This window comes from Rhinatrema bivittatum, chromosome 3, assembly GCF_901001135.1.
Source record: "Rhinatrema bivittatum chromosome 3, aRhiBiv1.1, whole genome shotgun sequence".
NCBI classification, from domain to species: Eukaryota; Metazoa; Chordata; class Amphibia; order Gymnophiona; family Rhinatrematidae; genus Rhinatrema; species Rhinatrema bivittatum.
This window is the reverse complement of record NC_042617.1, coordinates 137,837,789-137,858,602: the sequence shown is the minus strand read 5'-3', so window position 1 is coordinate 137,858,602 and position 20,814 is coordinate 137,837,789.

Here is a 20,814-nt window from a genome sequence, read left to right as displayed (position 1 = left end):
TTGAATATTGCACATTGAAGGAAAAATTGGGATTTTATAACGTCTTAGAGTGAGATTTCAATTACCCCAATATAACTGGGTAAATGTAACATCAAGACATGCTAGAGACATAAAGTTCCTGGATGGAATAAATGACTATTTCATGTAGCAATTGGTTCAGGAACCAACGAGAGAGGGAGCTATTTTAGATCTAATTCCTAGTGGAACGCAGGATTTGGTAAGAGAGGTAACAGTGGTGGGGCCACTTGGCAATAGTGATCATAACATGATCAGATTTGAACTAATGACTGGAAGGGGGACAATATGTAAATCTACAGCTCTAATACTAAATTTTCAAAAGGGAAACTTTGATAAAATGAGGAAAATAGTTTGGAAAAAAGTGAAAGGTGCAGTTGCAAAAGTTAAAAGTATTCACCAGGCATGTGTTATGGAGCACGCCCTCAGGCCCTGTTAGGAGTTCAGAGGTGCGGTCCCCTCTAAAGTAGGAAGTGAGCCCTTGGGCCGCGACACGGCTCAGGGAGGAGCCCCAAGACACACCGTGGGAGGTGAGCTGGTACGAGCACGGGTGGAGCAGGAGCGAGGCTGGAGAGAGGACAAGGCAAGGATTATCCAGAGCAGGAACAAGGCAGGCTGAGCCCTCCACTGGACCTACATGCATCAGTGAGATCCAGCAACACAATGCTGATCTTGAGAGTAGCCCTCTGGCCACTCGAAAGCCCTTTCGGACCCGCCGCTTGGGAATGACTAGTGTGTGAGGCCAGATGGAGGCTGAGGGCAGGAACATGAAGGCATGGACAAAGGCTCAGGATACTCGGAGGATTCAGATGAAGGTTTGGATAGTCAGAAGACTCAGACGAAGACTTGGATACACAGGAGACTCATACGAAGATTCAGGTTACTCAGGAGTTTCAAGCAAGGATTCAGGTCAAGCAAGGATTCAGGTTACTCAGGAGTTTCAGGCAGGGGTTCAGGAGTCAGACGAAAGTACTGGGTGAGAACTCCACTGCAGCGCACCCTACACAGCCACCCATGGCTGGTCGCAGACCACGCTGAATGCGAAGCAGACTCCAGACGAGGTAGTGGAAATTGAGACTGGAACATGGCGAAGATTCAGTAGAGGCCTGCACCGGGGCATGCCCTACACAGCCGCCTGTGGCTGGTCACGGAGTTTTCCCACCGCTGGCTCTTTAAAAGTCGAGCTGAGGTGTGCGCCCGCGCCTAAGGAGAAGCAGGAGAAGGCAGACACACTGGCGGCATCCCTGCCACGTGGAGAAGTCGAGGAGAAGCGGCTCCCTGCCACGAAGACGGAGAGAGAAGCAGGCACCGGCAAGGACGGCTTCCCTGCCATGTGGGGACCCCGGCAGCGGCTCCAGCCACAAAGAAGGAGCACGTCAGGGCTCGGCCTGCCTGCGCAGAGCAGGAGCCTGCCGGGGCTTCCGGGCCGCAGAGGACTGCGTCGGCAGCAGTCTGCCGCGCTTGGGCTAAGGAAAGGTAGGGGGGACTGCCCGCGCCCGTCCTTATAGGAAAGGTAGGGGGGAAAGGTGGGGGAGGTAGGGGAAGGGAAGGGAAGGTGGGGTAGGGAAGTAGGGAACGGGGGAAGGCAGTGTGGCTCGGCACGGGCTTGGCACACGCAAGGTGCACAATTGTGCATCCCCCTTGCACGTGCCGACTCCCGATTTTATAACATGCATGCGCCTGCGCCGCATTTTATAAAATCGGGCATACATGTGTGCACGTCAGGTAGCGCGCGCACATGTACGCCCACATGAGGTCTGAAAATCTACCCCTAAGTGCACTTAACGTGGTTAAAACCTATTCGCAATTGAATGGAATATATTATAGAAAATTTCAAAAGCCCACTTACACAGGTAAAGTGCATTTACACATGTGAAATCCAGTTTCAAGCACATAAATGCTTTTGAAAATCATGCCCATTATATGTGAAGGAAATTTTCAAAAACATTTCAATGAGTAAAAAGTGTTTTACCTATGTAAATTGGCTGTCTGAAAACTGCCCACCATATATATGGGCAAAAATATGCACACAGCCCCATAACCCACATTAGGGCAAATTTTTAAAGGGCCATGCGCGTAAAAATTGGGACTTGCACACGTGGCCAGACCCTGCGCATGCCACGCGCATTTTCAAAATGGCCTGGCTACACGTGTAAGTCCCAATACGAGCACAACTGCCGGGCCATGAAAAAAAGGCAGGATGGAGGGCGTAATCTGGGCAGAAAGAGGAAGGACGGAGGCTGGCCGGGACAGCGGCTATTAGCGCAGTTCTTGGGAAGAGCACACCGGCAGCCAGCCGGCATGCAGAAATTGTTTCTGCTGCGATGGAGCAGTAAGTAAAAAAACAAAAAAAATGGGGATAGTTAGGGTTAGGTTAGGGGTTGGGGTGGAGAGGGGAAGAGGTAGGAAAAGTAGGGTTAGGGGTAGGAAAGTTCCCTCACAGTCCGCTCCTTAATTGGAGCAGACTGGGAGGGAACTGGGGAAGGCCCAATTGCATCATCACATGTAATTTATTAAAATTCACCCCCTGCGTGCGCCATCCGCACATGCGCGGCCAATGGATTTTATAACATGCGCACGCCGGCGTGCACATGTTATAAAATCGGTGCATCAATGGACCCGCGCACACTCCTTTTAAAATCTACCCCATTGTGTCACGGCCCACTTTGCTGAGGGCAGAGAAGAGGTACCATACGTAGGCAAGGGCATAACTCAGAGAGGCTGGGCCTCCTGGAGAAGATGATGTTCTTCCTGAAACAGCCTCTGCTCCCTGTGCCGGATGCAGGCAGCTGCCAGGATTTAACAAATAGATTCAGGAAAGAGGAAGGAGCCGAGGCCCAAATCCAGAGAAAGAACCAGAAGTGGAACCAAGGACCAGGACCAGAGAAGAAACCAGTTTTAGACATGTAAATGCTTTTGAAAATCAAACCCAATGTTCTTCATATGCAGGACTCACTAAGCAACGTAGGGCAAGTGATAACAAAGCACCTTCAAGAAGCTCAAGCCACACAAACTAAATATTAAAACCAGAAGATAGATTTCTGAACCTTCTACTCTAGACCTACTCCCATCCTTTGTAAGTTATTGACCAGATGGCCCCATAACTACAAAATATCTCAATCCGACAAAACAAAGAAGATCCAGATGCTGAACATTAACTTGCTAAAGATGTGTATGGCACCCACTTTCAGTGTAATCTACCATGAAACTCAGGAGGAGGAATTTGGACTGGAAACCTCACGAAACTAACATTCCTCTTGTGAAAACAACCTATGACAACATAAGAACATAAGAACATGCCATACTGGGTCAGACCAAGGGTCCATCAAGCCCAGCATCCTGCTTCCAACAGTGGCCAATCCAGGCCACAAGAACCTGGCAAGTACCCAGATTGCATCCATATCATCCATCATATAAATACACAGAATCTAGGTTGCTGACTGGGAGGGAGATTATTTTTTTCTTTTCTGAGGGCAATACTATTGGTTGGCTGGGAGAGGGAAGGAAGGTGAGAGAGAGAGAGGGCTGGTTTTTTTTGGGTTTTTTTAAATACAAGCAATATCTTTTTAGAAAAGAATTTTCTTAAACTGACAATTATTTTCTTAAAATTATACAGACCACCTGCAGGACTGATCCATGAGATTAATGACCAGGAATATATCTTTCATCTCTTCCCCCTCCCCTTTAATTTTCTGCCTGCTCCCAAAGTGCTGCCCATGTTCCACGTGGCGGTCCACCGTGCTCCACAATGGCAAGACACCACTGACTCCTGACATGGCCAGAGTCCGCTGGCCCCAGCTGACGCACCTTTCCTTAGGCGTACATGCGCCAGACCTCTGCTAATTTAAAGGGCTTGAGGCGGGAAAAGCCCAGTGGCACTGGATTATGATGTCACCGCTAAAGCCCCATGAAGGACTCACACGCTCCTGCCCTCATTGCCTCAGCAACAGGTCCACCTACTCTAGTAGTAGAGCATAAGCTTCTAGAGTCTTGTCTTCAGCAACTTGTCTTCAGTTCCAGTGTGTTGTCTTCAGCAATTCGTCTTCAGTTTCAGCATCTTGTCTTCAGTACCAGATTTGTCTTCAGTTCTCATCTCCTTCCTTGTTGCTCGTCTCTTCTTTTCCTATCCGTCCCTCCTCTCCTCTCGGATGGATATCTGGTTTGTCCTCGGTTTGATCTCAGATATTCTTGACTGTTGCCTGCCTCTCACCATCGCCTAGACCTTGGACTTATCTGACCTCTGCCTGCCTATGACCATGGCTATCCCAGGAGCATCACTTCTGCAATCAGCAGAGGCCCCACCTAATTATGCTGGCCCCAGCACCCAAAGGCTCAAGCAGAGGGGAATGAGGGCTGGTATAGGTGAAGCTCCCACTGGGTCTCTGCTTTGTCCGGGTCTGCCTACCGACAGTGGGAACCTTCAGGGCTTCTCCCTGCAGGATGTGCCAATCCTGCCTTGGCCCAAGGGTCCACAGACACAACATATACAAAAGGCTGAGAAACACTGTTTTATTCTATTTTTATTTATTCATAGGATTCCTCACCTTTCAAATAAAAACATCAATGATTTACAGAGGGTAAATGAGGTATCCAAATTAGATATATAGTATATCCCATGCAGAGAAAATGAAATGAACTGTTTGGTCTTATATAATCCTTCTCAGCCCTGCTGGCTAAACCCCTCCTCTTAAGGCTGTTAGGCTAGCATGTACAAGGAAGCATTCTTTTCTATGCCTAGATCCTTTGCTGTTACAGATCCTTTTTTGGTAAACTTAAATCTATGTGGGGTACCTTTAGTTTAGGAAATTAGTTAAGACATATTTATTCTCAAAGGCTTTCATTTGATCCTTGGAATTGTTTTTGCTGTTTTCTTTATCTTAATTTGTATAATGTGTTTGTTTTATTATACTATTTTAAGATGTGTTTATGCTGACTTGCATTGCTATGTTTTAGATGTTGTACCTTGCCAAGGGGGCCTTATTGTCTTTGGCAAATATTAAGCTTCAATATATAACAATAAAATAAAGAAAGGCATTGGAAAATATCCTAACAGAGCACCAAGGAAAAGACAGTACTTCCTACAATTATTTTCAGTTTTATCTTTTGCAGAAAATAAGAAGGTGCAGTGACTACGGTAAAACATACATCTTTTTTTATATACTTTGTATTTATTGCATTTTAAACAAATCAAATATGAAACATATTTGAAAGAAAAATAAGCATTATGCAAGTTACAATCATACAAAGATTAGAAAATTAAGTAAAAACTATAATAACAATAGCATAAGCCAAATTTAGACTCCAATTAGGAAGGGGAAATAGAAAAAGCCATAGGGCAAGGCTTACAAAAAAGGCAATATAAACAAGGAAGAGAAAAAAAGAGTCTGAACAGAACACTACTCATTAATCTCTATTACACATTACACCAAGGTAGGTTACAAATCAATACTACGTCTATCATCTATAAATTCTCTCAACCATAATGGGTCTAAAAAAAGGAATCTAGAACCATCAAGAGTTAGGCATGACACGGGTGACATATGAAGCCCCAAGAGACAAAACTTCAGGTCTTATGGCCAAAAACTTCCTCCTACACTCTTGCGTGGCTCTAGCATGATCAGAGAATATCCAAATTTTCTGTCCTTTGAACAAAACATCCTTACAATAAAAATAAAGATGAAAAATGTTGTTACGATGTTGCAAAAAGACAAAAGTCACAAGTAATATAGCTCACCCAACCACATTTTCCTCTCGTAAATTCTCCAGAAAATTTGATAAATCAATAGGGACCTCCATTGAAACAACTCCAGTAGATTACTTGGAAGTAAGCAAATAATAGATCTTCCCAATAGGAGGCAAAGATGCTTCTGGAATTTGCAAAACCTTCTTTAAATAGGAGGTAAAGAGTTCAGAGGGAGAAGTTAAAGGCATTTGAGGAAAATTAAGCACTCTCAAATTTAAAGATTTGAGAGAATTCTCTATATTTTGAATCCTCCGAGAAGACAAAGATACATTTTTAATCACGTTAATCTGAACCTCTTTAACTTGATCTAAGGAAATCTCTACTACATATAACTACTTCTCACACAAAGAAATACATTGTTCTTGAGATTTAAATTTAGAGTGCAGATCTCTGGTCAAGACAACAAGAAAAAAAACAGATTTGTCAATAGCCATCATTAATGTCCATAAGCTCTCTAAAGTTATTTCAGCAGGTTTCTCAAAGGAATTCCTAGCCTTCAGACCAGAAACAAGATCAAGAGTCTGAGGCAACAAAATCTCAGGACTTACTTCAGCTTCCCCAGTTAGCACAACTGATTGTATACCAGATGCCTCAGTGCTGTACAGCAGCTCACAGTGGCCATGACACACACCCGACAAACTCAGCCACGAATCCTTCACCAACAGAGGGGAGAGCACTGCCTGATGACACTATGGGTACGCCTGAACTCTCCACGTGCTCCAGCTAATCTCCTGCAAATAAAAGCAGTGCTACTGGGAGGCCACAGTATAGATCAACAGTTGAGGTTGAGATAAACTTCTGCTGATGATGGGCTGATGGCCCCAAGTCCAGCCAAATCAGACTCCTCTGTGCTGTTTCCGCTGGGTGGTCTGATGAAGGGTAATAGATGCCATAGATGGTTTACCCTTCCAAATAGCTCCTTTCCTTATCCCCATCCAGAAGAGGAAATAAAACTTTAAACATAAAGGAAAACAGGAAAGTCATAGGAGCTGCTGCAAACACATCTGCACAGATGATTCCATCTTGGTTTCCCCCCAATCTTTCAGCAACCATAAAAAGTACTTCTTAATCCAGTACTACACAGTCAAATCCACTGAAACAGGTAATCCAGAAATCCAAGAGAATTTATTTGTAATATCCGTTAAAACCAATGTTTTATAGGCAATATAGTACAGCTGAGGCTCCCAACACGTACATTTTTCACATGACAGGCTGCATCAGAAGGGACAGAATACTGCATTTATCCGTAAAGTAATATCAAAGAACAGTCTGTCTATGTACAGTTTTGGCATTCACAGAGCACCTGATACCTTTCAGCAGCTAGTATACTGCTTTCTATGTACTCATAAGGATTATAAAACTGTAAATCTAGACAATGTCATCAAATGCTGCAATGAATGGCACCCACAATTAAAATACCTCCAAGCGGTTCTAGAAACACTGAATAAAGCAATCCTAACAATGAATGTGAATAAATATAAGTTAAAGAAGGAAGATGTATTTAGAATACTCAGTAGGACAGGTCAAACCATCTATGGCATCAAACAGGTCAAACCCTAAATTAGTTAAAATGGCAACCATAATGAAGGTAATCCTATCCCATAAGAAAAATCAGATCAAGTAATTTCTGAGTCTTTTAATTTACTACCAAAGATTCATACTTGATTTTACCACAAGAGCTGCCATATTACTGAAAATACTCTACATGGAATAAAATCAAATGAACTCAGGAGATTAAAAAAGGCCAACCATGATCTTAAGGAAGCAATATGTTCAGAACCAGTACTCATAAGCCTATATTTCATAAAACCTAGTACAAAAGTGTAACTTGGCTATTGGTCTAGAGGCAGTGCTAAGCACTCCAAAAAAGCAGGAAAATAATACTCAGTAGTCTATAGTACTGGAAGCTCCTTCTTATGAGAAACCATATTCATTCATTGAAAAAGAAGCCCTTGCAATAAAGTAGACACTAGAATCACTGGAACGTCACCTGGGGATGATACTCACACTAGTAGCAGATCATAAGGCTCAGGTGTATATTATCTCATAATAAAGAGTGTAACATGAGAATCATGAGGTGATTGATGGTAAATACAATGATCTGTGTTGTAGATAGAACATCCACCTGGCAAAAAAAAATTACAAATGCAGACCTGCTTTACCGGGAAATAGCAGTGATGATGGCAGAAATTCAAAACTCCAGTTTTGGGCTAAGGGAGAGGTTATCTAAAGGAGTGTATGTCCTTACCAAAAAGTATATCATTAAAACCCCAGTACGTAACTTTAACTGTCCACCAGTCCACCTTTAAACCATGCCACCAGGATTATTGCCAAGTTCAGCAGGAAGAGCAATCCTGCAGACTTATGGAGTAACGCCACTTTCCTATATACAAAAACCAGAGAAGAACCAGAAAAGGACATGTAGGACTGAGATGCATAGAGAGGAACCTGAGAATAGCTTGCATAACTCAGGTGATCTCTCTCTCTCTCTCTCTCTTACTTCCTGAACTAAGAATTCTATAAGAAGAAGATACTCTTATCATTTGGGGCTAAGAGGTAAAGAGCCAAACTGTCCAAGGGCCAACAATCCTGAAAGGACCCAGAGGCAGGTATAAAATCTGGAGCCAGGCATATGATCAGTAAGAGCTAGTGGAGTTTTATTTTGCTATTAAAGATGCATTAGTAGATTTTGCAATCGTTAACTGTGACTAAGAAAAAAGAAAATATATAAATCCCTACCCAGCATAAATAAATGCAGTACCTGGCATTACTGGGAGGGGATCCAATCCCAAAGAGACCATAGAACATCAGCTGGGATAAGCAGCATGCTTATGATAATAAGTACAACTGCTAGTTCACTTCCCCAGTGAGTGACTAAGTCTATTTTATTGAAGCTTCATTGTATCTCCCATTTCTCCATCCACGTGCCTGGGTACAGATTGTAATCTCATATGTAGCCAACTATGGTATACATAATGGAGTCAATCAACTTACTGATGTTAGTATTGTCTCCAGCTACCCTACGGAATGAATTAGTAGCTAGATAAGATGGAGTTCTCAGCATTTTCACATTCACAGACAAATTCTGAGCGTGTGGTACCACAGGCATCCATACTGTTGCTCGCACAATTGAATGTAGAGAGTTCTGGCCAGGCACTATCTCTCTCTTTGTTAGCTCTTCCATATCCATACTGGGACAAATGATTCTTCTTGTGAGATTCAACATCTCGTACAATATTCATAAAAAGGTAGGTACACCAAAAGTTAAATTGAAAGTTATGTCATTTACTCAATATGCAATAAGACATTTTGGTACCAGAACAGGATAAGGTATTCTAGTTAACATGTATATTCTTTACTATTTATTTGGTGAAAGTTTGCAATTTTAATTATATGATGATAACATATGGTCACATGTTGTGGCAGGCTTTCAGATGTGTTTAGCATATTCTCTTACATATATAAAGTTTGATTCGCATATTATAGAGGTAATTATAAAAATACCAGTGGATTTTACACCAATTTTCAAAATGAATGTATGTGCGTACTTTCTCTTTGAAAATTATCCCAGAAAAACTATCTGAACACATTTACACCTGCTAATTCGTGCAAGTAGTTTTTCCAGTAAATTCAAAGTATGCACATAAGTGCATATCCCTTCCCAACCCAACCCCTTGGAATGCCTTCCCCTAAAAGTACATGGATAGAGGCTCTACACATGTAATCTTGTCCACATATAGGGGTAGATTTTAATAAAGTATGCCCGCGTGTACTTTTGTTCGCGCCTGGTGCGCGAACAAGAGTACGCCGGATTTTAATAGATACGCACGTAGCTGCGTGTATCCTTTGAAATCCAGGGTCGGTGCGCTCAAGGCTGCCAAAATCGGTAGCCTGCGCGTGCCAAGCCGCACAGCCTGCCTCCGTTCCCTCCAAGGCCGCTCTGAAATCGGAGCGGCCTCGGAGGGAACTTTCCTTCCACCTCCTGCACCTTCCCCTCCCTTCCCCTACCTAATCCACGCCCCCCCAACCCTATCTAAAACCCCCCTACCTTTGTTAGAAAAGTTACGCCTGCCTCAGGCAGGCCGACACGCCCCCCCCCCCCCCCCCCCAGGAAAGCCCTGGGACTTACACACGTCCCAGGGCTTGCGCGCACTGCCGAACCTATTCAACATAGGCTCGGCATGTGCAGGGGGATCTTGGGGCAGGTTTTCGGGGGGTACGCGCATATCTTACGCGCGTACCCCTTTGAAAATCTGCCCCATAGAGTGGACAACTTTTTAAAAGACCATTTCCATGGGTAAAATACTGTTTTACTTACAGAAATGCCTTTGAAAATTACCCTGTGTTTGTATCACTGATGACAATTCTGCTGGGGACCAAATCATAGGTTTGCCAATTGGATAAATACCATTTAAATATAATTTTTGATGTGCCTGACTCTTTTCTATATATCAGCTGTTTTGTTTTCATTTGAGTTTTCACCACAGAATCTTTACAGCTGTACCTATCTTTTAATTTTTTGTGTGACTCTTGTATCTACATTTGGAGTGCCTAGGCCTATAAGTTCTTCTCTAGGACATAAAATAGTCGAGTCATAAAAGAAGAGAGAATGTCACAGAAGCATGCATCAATTCATGATAATTAAGACAAGTAGGAAGTATTTCAAATTATATTTCCTGATTGTTTTATAAAGGCTGCCTTCTATTATTATCCATTGTCCCCTTTAGATGTATCAGCTGTATCAAACATTCTAAAATAACCAAGGACCCTTTATCCCTGTACTATGCCCTTTTGTGGTCATGTTTGGATGACTTACGACATCTATGTCATGTGATGTCTCTGATTTCCTACTGATCTAAAAAATGCCAGCATAGCTTCTAGCCCTTTGGGGTAATCTCCTTTTTCTATATGTAAATACAGAAGCAAAGAGATGTTCTGTCAGGTCTTATTCCTTGCCTCAGTAAATACTTTCACACTATAACATTTTTACTTTCATTAAATGTATAGTTAATGTTTCCTATATGTGCGACATAGGTTTTTTTCATTGTGCAGACAAAGCTATGGTAGAGAAATGTGAAAATTAATATGCATATTAATTAAAAGGTAGATTTTATAACATGGATGCTGGGATTTTATAACATGTGTGCGGAACATGCACATGTTATAAAATACAATTCCCATGTGCACATGTATGCCTGATTTTAATATTAGTGTGCATGTGTGGCAGGTGTTGTCTAACGTGTGCAGGGGGGGAATTTTTCAAAAATATGCACAGCGATGTGATCGGCCGGTTCTCAGTTCCCTCCCAGTCTGCTCCAATTAAGGAGCGGACTGGAAGTGAACTGCCCTATACCCCTTCCTACTCTGCCTCCCTTTTCCCCTCTCCTCCCTGATCCCTAAAACCCATTTCCCTATCTTTTTTTTTTCTTTATTTCAAAACTTACTTCATAGAAAAAATGCAAATAAATAAATAAAATAAATAAATAAATAAATAATGGTGCTGTACCAGCCAGCACCCGTCTCGCCCCACTGGCCCGCCCAGACCCCGCCCCATCCCACCCCTTTTTCTTCTGTCGGCATTTCTGCATGTACCGGCAGATATACGTGTGGCTGGGCTGTTTCTGAAATGCACTCAGCGCATGCACAGCCCAGTCATGTGCGTATCTGCTGGGATTTGCACGCACAGCCTTTTAAACTTTGCCCGTTAGGTGTTACTTCACACTACAGTTTGGAAAATGTTTTATTTTTTAAAGGAAATTATTTGTGCATATTAATTAATGTAAGCTGGTTGTAAATTTGCATAAAAGAACTACACAGTTTACTGCAGAATTTCTGAAATTTTACTGTATTGTTTTCTCTATGGCATATCACAGAATTTGCCCTTGAACTGCAGCAGGAAACCTTTTGACTAAAACTAAAACTATTGTAACATGCAGGGAGGGATGTACATTCATTTCAAATTTAAAAGAGAAATTTTAGCAAAATGTTCCATTTTGTTTCAATTAGTATTTAAAACAAAATGAAAGAAAACCAAATGAAATTCATTTGTTTTCATTCATTTGCAAAAGAAAGAAGGCTGCCAATCCCTGGCCTTCCTCCTGATCCCCCAGTTACTCTCTTCCTACTGAAAAATCTTCATGGGGCAGGAGCAATCCCTGCTGACTCCCGACCCACTGAAGCTGCAATTACAAATAGTGCTGGCAGAGCAAGGCCAGCACCGTTGTTTTTCCATATAAAATGGGACCAACCAGGCCCAGAATCAGGCTGGTGCTATTTTGTAGAAAAGAAATTAACAATGGTGACGGCCTTGGTCTGCCAGCAGCATTTCTAAGCATACCACTGGCAGAACAGGAGCAACCAGGGATTGTTCCTACCCAGTGAAGAAAGAAAAATATGCTAAGAGAGTTTGAAGGGGTGAGGGGGATCAGAGGAAAGGCCTAAAAAGATATCTTTTTCTCTTTTCCAATAGGGCTCAATATTTTTTTTCTTTGTTTTGTTTCATTTTATTTTATTTTCATTTTTAGAATTTCACTTGCTATTTGTTTCATTTTTATTTTTTAATAAATGAAAATAAACCAAACCACAAACAAAATTTAAAAAATGACATGAAAAACAAAATGAAATTAGAAAATGTCTGTGTACCCCCTAATAACTTTTATCCCTGACTGCAGTCTCCACACAGACCTTAAGTATTGAAACTTGAACTTCTCTCTTACCCAGAAAGAGATCTCTGCAAAACAAAGTTCATACATATGGAGCCCTTCCCGATACCGGCAGGACTCCCTTCTGACAGGAACTGGTTCCAATCAAAATGCCAAAAACCACAGCAAATTCTTCCAAGCTCCAAAATTCTACTTCTTGCGTCCACTCTACTGTGTAGCAGAGAAAACCTCTTCTCCTTCTGGTCAGTCCAGGGATGGCAAAGACCACCACAAAGCTCCTTACTCCTTCCAATACTGCCTGCCCTCTTTCTTCAAACCCTACTTCCCTCTTCACTACTCACCTGCACTCTAATTTATGGGCCTGACCACGGACAGTCATAGCCCACAAAAGCCTCTCACAAAAAGGTAGGGATAACTCAAAGGGTGGATGCAAAAATGCAAAACAAAAAAAAAAAACTTCCCCACTATCTAAACTAGAGAACTCCTAGGAGAAAACTCAGGCAACGTTACACATAGTAGTAGTGGGAAGTTGGTATTAACACTCTTCATGTTGTTCTTATCCTGTATGTAAAATGATTACTTTGGTTTCCACAATTGTCAAGCTGGTATCTTTCATAAGTAATGAATTAAAAAAAAAAAAAAGAAAGAAACTCAAAGAGAAATAACTGTCTCATCAGTCTCCTTCTGCCACCATCTACCATGCTCCTATCATTGACTTAATAAATAAGTGAAAAAGTGTTTATAAGTCACTGCATCATTTGCAGACTTGTAATCTGCTAATAGTTGGGCTGTACAAAATATGCCAGGCTCCCAGCTTTTGTGGCAACTTGAGGGTAAATGTGATAAGAGAAATGGAATTCTGTGGCTAAAATGTTAAACTTTTGTGGCAAATCCCTAATGTTCATATATTGCCATCTAAATAGTAAAGCAAAATGTATTGCATGTGGAAGACAAATATTTCTCTTTCCTAATTGCATATTAAATTCCATGTTGTTACAACTGTTTATTAAATGGTAATCCAACCATTGGATCTCATTGGATTTGCTTTAAATACCATCACTGTTTTGGTTGGAAGGAAGGTTCCTTAACATTCTATCTAAATGCAAATTCACCAGCAGAGCAGAATGTCTTGTCCATATTCATAGGGCGCTCAAGTGAACCAAATTCACTTTGTCCTCTGGGGGCTGAATAGCAGCTGTCATCAACGAAACATACCAGAACTGTAAATGCAGAGGTAACAAGTGGTGGAAGGAATTAAATTGCCCGTTATAAAAATGGAAAACCAAAGATGATCCTGCATAACTGCCAAAGATATTGTTTTACTCTCTTTTCAGGCTCTTGCAACCTTTCAAACTGAATCATTGTAAGAAAGGTGTAATACTTGCTGTTTCTTGCATGTCTGATACAGAAAGAAAGGCCAGCTTTAACATTCAGGATTCTGATCTGTCTTAAAATAAACATTCGGCTGTTTCAGTATCTGCCCCTTATCTGAGCATCAGTCATGAAATTTTCCAAAGCAGCCATTTTAGTAACTAGAAAACAACCATTAACACCAACACGTAGCAATTCAAGCTTCCCTACAACTAAGGGGTTGATTGATCCCCAGATGTTTCTGACCTCCCCTTGGTGAATAGTGGGCAAACAGTGAGTTTTCACAATTATCAACTGTAGGTAAAGGGAGTATTTGGCTGCTATGTGTGCTGTTTTGGAACACACATACACAAAATTATTTGAATAGACCTGAAAAAAAGGCATTCAGAGCAGTCAGGAGATGGAGCCTCTCTATTCTCTCTTGCTAGGCTCTGCTTCATTTTCATCCCCACATGTACAGGAATATTTACTCCGGTAGATATGCAGCTTTTAATTCCCCCCTCGCCCTCAAACTTATGCCAGAATATATACATATTCCTATTTAGAGCAGAAGGCCAGACAGCCTTTCCTATGTACTTTCCTTATTTCCTGAGAGAGACAAAATGTAATTGTCCTTTTCTTTCATTCCCATGGAGATTTTGTTTTATTATTTATACTTTATTAGATTTTCAAACAATTATTACATTGTAAAAAATCAAGCAAATATTTTTGTTAATCTAGGAATAACAATTATAAAGGATATTCTTATTACCATAAGTGCAACATAAAAAAAATATTTAGTCCTCATTATGGGAGGATATTTCAAAATATAATACTAGTGAAACTGTAAATTTAAATTACAGGAAAAAAAAAAGGAGAAAAATGACTTATTTGCAGTTACAAGTCTCAACCTTGTTCCTTATCTTCCAGAAAGGACTCCAGGTGGGAGGGGTCTTGAAATATAAATTTGTTCTTCTGGTGAATAACTTCACATTTACAGGGGGATTTTAAATAGAATGTTGCTCCTAAGTACAACACTCTAGGCTTTAAGGCCCAAAATTGTTTCCATCTTAGCTGTGTCACGTGAGCAACGTCAGGGAATATTTGGATCCTTTGTCCACAAAACCTGTAATCTTTATTAAGAAAATACTTTTGTAGGACCTGGTTTTTATCCCTTTCTCTACAAAAGTTAACTAAAAGAGTTGCCCTTTGTGGTATATCATCAAGAGATGACTCTAAAAAAGAAGTTACATTTGGGGATTGCTGGACAAGGTCCATACCCTCTTGTTCCACTTGGGTCCTTAATCTGGATTTTGCAATATAGTATATCTTTGATATGTTTGTCTCAGCAATTGTTGAAATAGATAGTATCTCTACAAGATACTTTTTCAGTAATTCAATGGCAGACAGTAATCTGGATTCAGAAAAATTTTATAATCTTAAATTTCTGTAGCGATTTTCATTTTCCAAATTTTCCATCTGCCTATGAATCAATATACCATCCTTTATAAAAGAATTATTAGCATCCTGAGTGTAATTACTTGAGTTGACATTTTTTACCATCTCTTCTAATTGAATCAAATGATTATTATGCATTTCAAACATATTTTTAAATTCATCAGTAGATTTTCTATTCTGCTCAATTGAATTTGACACAATCCTCTGAAGGTTATCTAGAGCCCTCCATACATCTCTCAGAGTAATATTCTTGGGGTCTGTGGGTTCCGTGACCATCTCTTGAGGTCCGGGACCCACTTGATCCCCTTCCCTCTGTATGTTCCTATATATATCAGTTTGTTCAGCGTCAAGGTTCTCCATTTCTGTTAAATCAAGGAAACTGCTCTGAGTTGCAGGACTATGCTCTTCCACCTTGGGTTGAGATGACTGCGATGGCCCTTGGCTGTCTGGGGAACCTGAAGAAAAAGATATCTCAAGAATAGACCCTCAAATAGGGTAACTTACCCCTCTTGTAACGTGTGAGTCCATAGGTCCCCTCACAGGAACACCCGGAGAGGAAGTCCAAACTTTTCTTTTCCTACCCATAAAGGTCTAGTAAAGAAAAAAAGAAAAAACTTGAGGAGGTGCACGCCCCTTTGGCGCACGGCTTCAGCTGTGCGCCGGCAGCTGTGCGCCGGAGCCTCTTCAAGTTTAAAGCCCAGGCAGTCCATCCCCATTGGATGACATCAGCGGGGCAGGGCTTTGGGTAGGTCCACAGATGTTACTCAGCTCCGATGCTGCAAAGGTAGGAGCCCCAGATGCAGTCCCGGCCAGATACCTCTCTTTCAAGGGGTCTCTCCTCCAAGCTCCTCCCCATGGAAAAATTTGAGAGCTAGACTGCCCCACCCTTTTTCCTTTTACTCTATCCGCTGGAAGACAATTGGAATAAAAGTCACTGGAAAGCACTGAGGAGAAAGTCCTCTTTTAGAACCAAGCCTCACAGCTTTTAAAGAGACAGTAACCTATGCTAGTATCGGCTGGAGGAATGGAGGTGGACACTTGGCACAACTGAAAATCATTCTGACCTTATTTTTCACAATTAATTGCAGTTTGTATAAGGGCTAGCTTTAGGCATAGGCAATTGAGGTTTGCACATTCCTTTCCACTAAAATGAATATGCATTTGAAGTATATTTCTGACAGGGCTGAGAAAACCTTTGGGCACAAGAGAAGTCTAGAAGTCTGAGAGTCTGAGGAATGGAAGAGAGGTCCCCATTATAGTCTAAGAAGTGTATTAGAAGGCCCCCAGAGCAAAGCAAATTTTTGTTTCTAATGACTTATAGATTTGCATATGCTGATTGGAATGACTAAATACTAATTATCACCTTCAAGTATAAGGCTAGATATTTTTATAATCTAGGGTAATTAAGAGATTTTTATGATTTGATTAGCTATATATGGTAGACATGATTATCATAGCATACTCGTATTTATTTGGTATATGTTTTTATTTTATTTCTATGTATTTGTGTCTTTTTATTATATGTCCTTGAATATATTGTGGTTACTCTGCTGTTTTACCTTTCTATGGATTTTAAATTATAATTTATGTTTAGCTAACTTTGGGCCTCATTTTCCAATATCGCAGTGGTAACGCATGAGGGGGCGTGTCCCATGCAAATAAGGCATTTTTCGTGCAGCGGGGAAACATCGCATGACGCGATAAAACAACCAATGAATCTTCGCAGTACACGAAAGTGTCCAAACAGCCTATTTCCACTCCTAGGTGCTGCAAGCAACTTGTTATATGAAAGAGAGAGAGAGAGAGAGAGAGAGACTTGCTATAGTGCCTCCTCCCTAGACAGGTATTTGTATCCCTATGGGAGGCCCACCTAGTAACTCAAGGTGGGGTTTAGGTATGAGTGTAGGGGGTTGGGGGCCACTTTCACATTCAACATGAGACGTATGAACAGAACAGTGGTCTCTTGTGAAGATTTGCTGGGCTTCGGCGTGAGGAAACTCACTCCAAGATGAGATTTGGGCAATGTTCTCTCAACCTAGCTTGATGGACACTCTACCTGGGCAACAACACATACACATGCTTATTAGCATAAGGTACACCCCTTTTTGATATCGCATGTGATATTGGAAAATGAGGCCCATAGTGGAAGTAAGTAGATATTGAAAAGAATGGGAGTTAATGAAGAACCTTGGGGTACACCAGTAGAAATTGTATATGCGTCTGAAGATTGATTAAGAACATGAATTTGTTGTGATCGATTAGATAGATAGGACTGAAACCAATTGAAGACAGTTGCCTTAATACCTAGGGTTTTTAAGCCCGATAGGAGAATATGATGGTCCAAGGTGTCGAATGCAGCTGATATATCCAAAGAAATAAGGATAAAATCTGTATTGGCATCGAAGCCATGAAATATGGTGTCAAAACAATAGAGTAAGAGTGTTTCCGTGGAATGGCCTTTCCGAAAAACATGCTGGCCTGGATGTAAAATGTAATAATCAGCTAAAACATTGGAAAGCTGGTGTAGGACCACAGATTCTATTAACTTTGCTAAGGATGGTATTAAAGCTATAGGTCTAAGGTTGTTTAAGGTTATTAAACTAGGGGGTTTTGGCGGATCTACCCCTTAACTGGGGAACTGGGGATGAACTAGTTTAACTAATGGCGTTGGCATGCGCCACTTTTAAAATCCCCTGACTTATGCAGTAGAAGCAGGATTTATGTGCACATGCACGAGCTCACTTAAAATTTGGCACACATGTCTGTGCAGCCAGAATATGCATTATGCATGCCCGTGAAATAAAATGGCCACATCCCTGGGAATGGGCCGACGCACGCGCCCAATTGTGCACTCGCATGCTGGTTTGAAAGTTACCATCCCTGAGCCTAACTTTCAAATCTATCTGCAGTAAAGCATTTACACGTAATTGGATGTGTGGGAAACTGCATAGTTTATAAAATACTGCCTTATTTCTGCTCCAAACGTATGCGCATAGAGACTGATTTTAAAAAGTATTTACATGGATAAAAGTGGGTTTTACACATATAAATGCACTTTACCTGTGTAAGTGGGCTTTTGAAAATTGCTACAATATATGGCCTTGAATTGTCATAGGATATTCTCGTGTAAATGCACTTTACATGCGTAAATGGCTTTTTTAAATTGCTATGATAGTATGTTACAGTTAGACGTGTAACTCCTTTTAAAATTATCTCCATATGTTTCAGTATACAGAAATATTTCCAATACAAGAAAACAAATACTTTCTCCACCTATTTTATAAGCTTATGCCCATATATTTTAAGTGTGTAGAAAAATATAACACGCATATGTAGTAATCCTGATTTAAACACAGAGCCAGGTATTTTGTAAAGTATGTGCATACCTCATTTTGAAAATAACGACATATGCATCTACTTGAAATCCCCAGTTATCTGATATCTCTGCCAGTTCATCCAGTCCATCTCCAGTCGCCTAGAACATCTGGCACTTCACCCTGGACCTCTACCAGTTCACCCAAACCTCCCACCCAAAAACTGCAGAAAGTAGACAAGTCCAGTTTCACTTGCACTAGTCAATTAACAGGTGTAAAAGCGTACAAATAAGGTTGCTAACGTAAATGCATATATCTTTTACAAAATTGCAGCTATTGCACGTACTTCTGAATCCCACCACAGAATGTCCAAGTCCACCTCTTATTTTTCCCAGTAAAATGTATACACAAATTGGAAAATACACGTGTGCTCTTGACGTTTATAAAATAGTATATAGGCATGTATATGATATTTTTATCTGTGAAACCCCTTTGAGAGCAGAAAAGGTGGATACAGGGGAAACAGCTGAAGATGGAAAAAGGTCCACAGCAGGAAGAGCATCCCAGAGAGCTTGCATGGAATGCCAATACTTCACCTATGAGCTATCTGCTAGTTATTTGGAGGTCCATATTCAGTAGGCTGGATAGTGGACAAGTTATCCGGCTAAAGTTAGCCAGATAACTTATCCCATATAGTCAGCGGGATAAACATTTCACTGAATATATATTGCGTTCGTGCCTGTTCTCGACCCCGCTCCACCCTCTCTACCTTAGTGGTGACTCCCTTCGGGTCTGCCGCGGCTTCTCCTTGCCGCTTCTCCCCGGAATCCCTGGGCTGGCCTGACGCTGCGGATCCGCCATGTTCCTGATGACATAAGGGCGCGGGCGCGCACGCTCTCCAGACTTTGTACCAGCAAGGGCGCGAACCTCGGGGGAATCCCCCCCGTAGTGACATCATCCGCTTCCAACTTAAAAGGTCTTTGCTTGCAACTACAAATCGAGTTAGCAAGGGGAAATCTTTCTCTGCTGCTCTGCCTCCACAAACTTACTTAGGGGTACTCGCTCCTCGGGGGCCCCGCTCTCTCTTCTTGATTTCAGATTGCTAAGACGGGATCTGGTACTCGCTCCTCGAGGGCCTGAATGCTCAGAAGACTCCTTACTGCCTGGAAGCGATCACAGACGTGAACACTGTGAGTTCTATTACAGATAGGAACCGGTACTCACCCCACGAGGGCCTATGTTCCTAATCTCTGAAGACTCTCTTCTGTCTAAGACGTTATTGCAGGTAGGGAGATTGCAGATTGCAGATTGGAACCGGTACTCACTCTACGAGGGCCCATGTTCCTAAAACCCTTCAAAAACTCTCTTCTATCTCAGAAGCTATCACATACCTATATCTGGTGCATTACTATTTCATATTGCAGATAGGAACTGGTACTCGCTCCACGAGGGCCCATGTTCCTAAAACCCTTCACAGACTCTCTTCTATCTCAGAAGCTATCGCCTACCTATATCCTGTGAATTACTATTACAGATTGCAGATAGGAACCGGTACTCGCTCCACGAGGGCCTAGGTTCCTAAAACCCTGCAAAGACTCTCTTCTATTCCAGAAGCCATCTCATACACAGATATTGTGAGTTCTTATTCCGGACTGCATATAGGAACCAGTACTCGCCTATGGCTCCTGTTCCTGAATATACTGAAGACTCTCTGTTGCATAGAAGCTATTACAAATATCTACAATTGTGAGTGGATCATCTACTACTGGTTATGTATCCAGCATACCCTGTCTACTCACTACCTATAGTCTCTCCCTACAGCTCAGCAACCCAGAGATCGCAGTTCTAGTATCTGAAGGACTTCAGCCCTGCTGTGCACATCAGCTCACTACTGCCACCTCGGGTGGTTCTACTTCCTGTCATACTCGGTCTTGGTACACGGATTCGTCCAAGCTACTCTGCCTCCTCGGACTTACCAGGGGTACCCGCTCCTCGGGGGCCTCGCTCTCTTTTCTCTATTTCAGATTGCAGATAGGAACCGAGGGCCCATGTTCCTGAAGACTCTGAAGATTCTCTACTATCTAGAAGCTATTACAAATACAGACAATTGTGAGTTGCCACTGCTCTCTCAGAGCTTTCCCTGGAACCAGGTACTTGCTCCTCAAGGGCTTAACTCTTTCCAGCTACTGAGCCTTCTTAAGATTCTATGTGAGATTGTCATCTACTACTGGCTATGTATACAGCATACCCTGTCTATTCACTATCTATACTC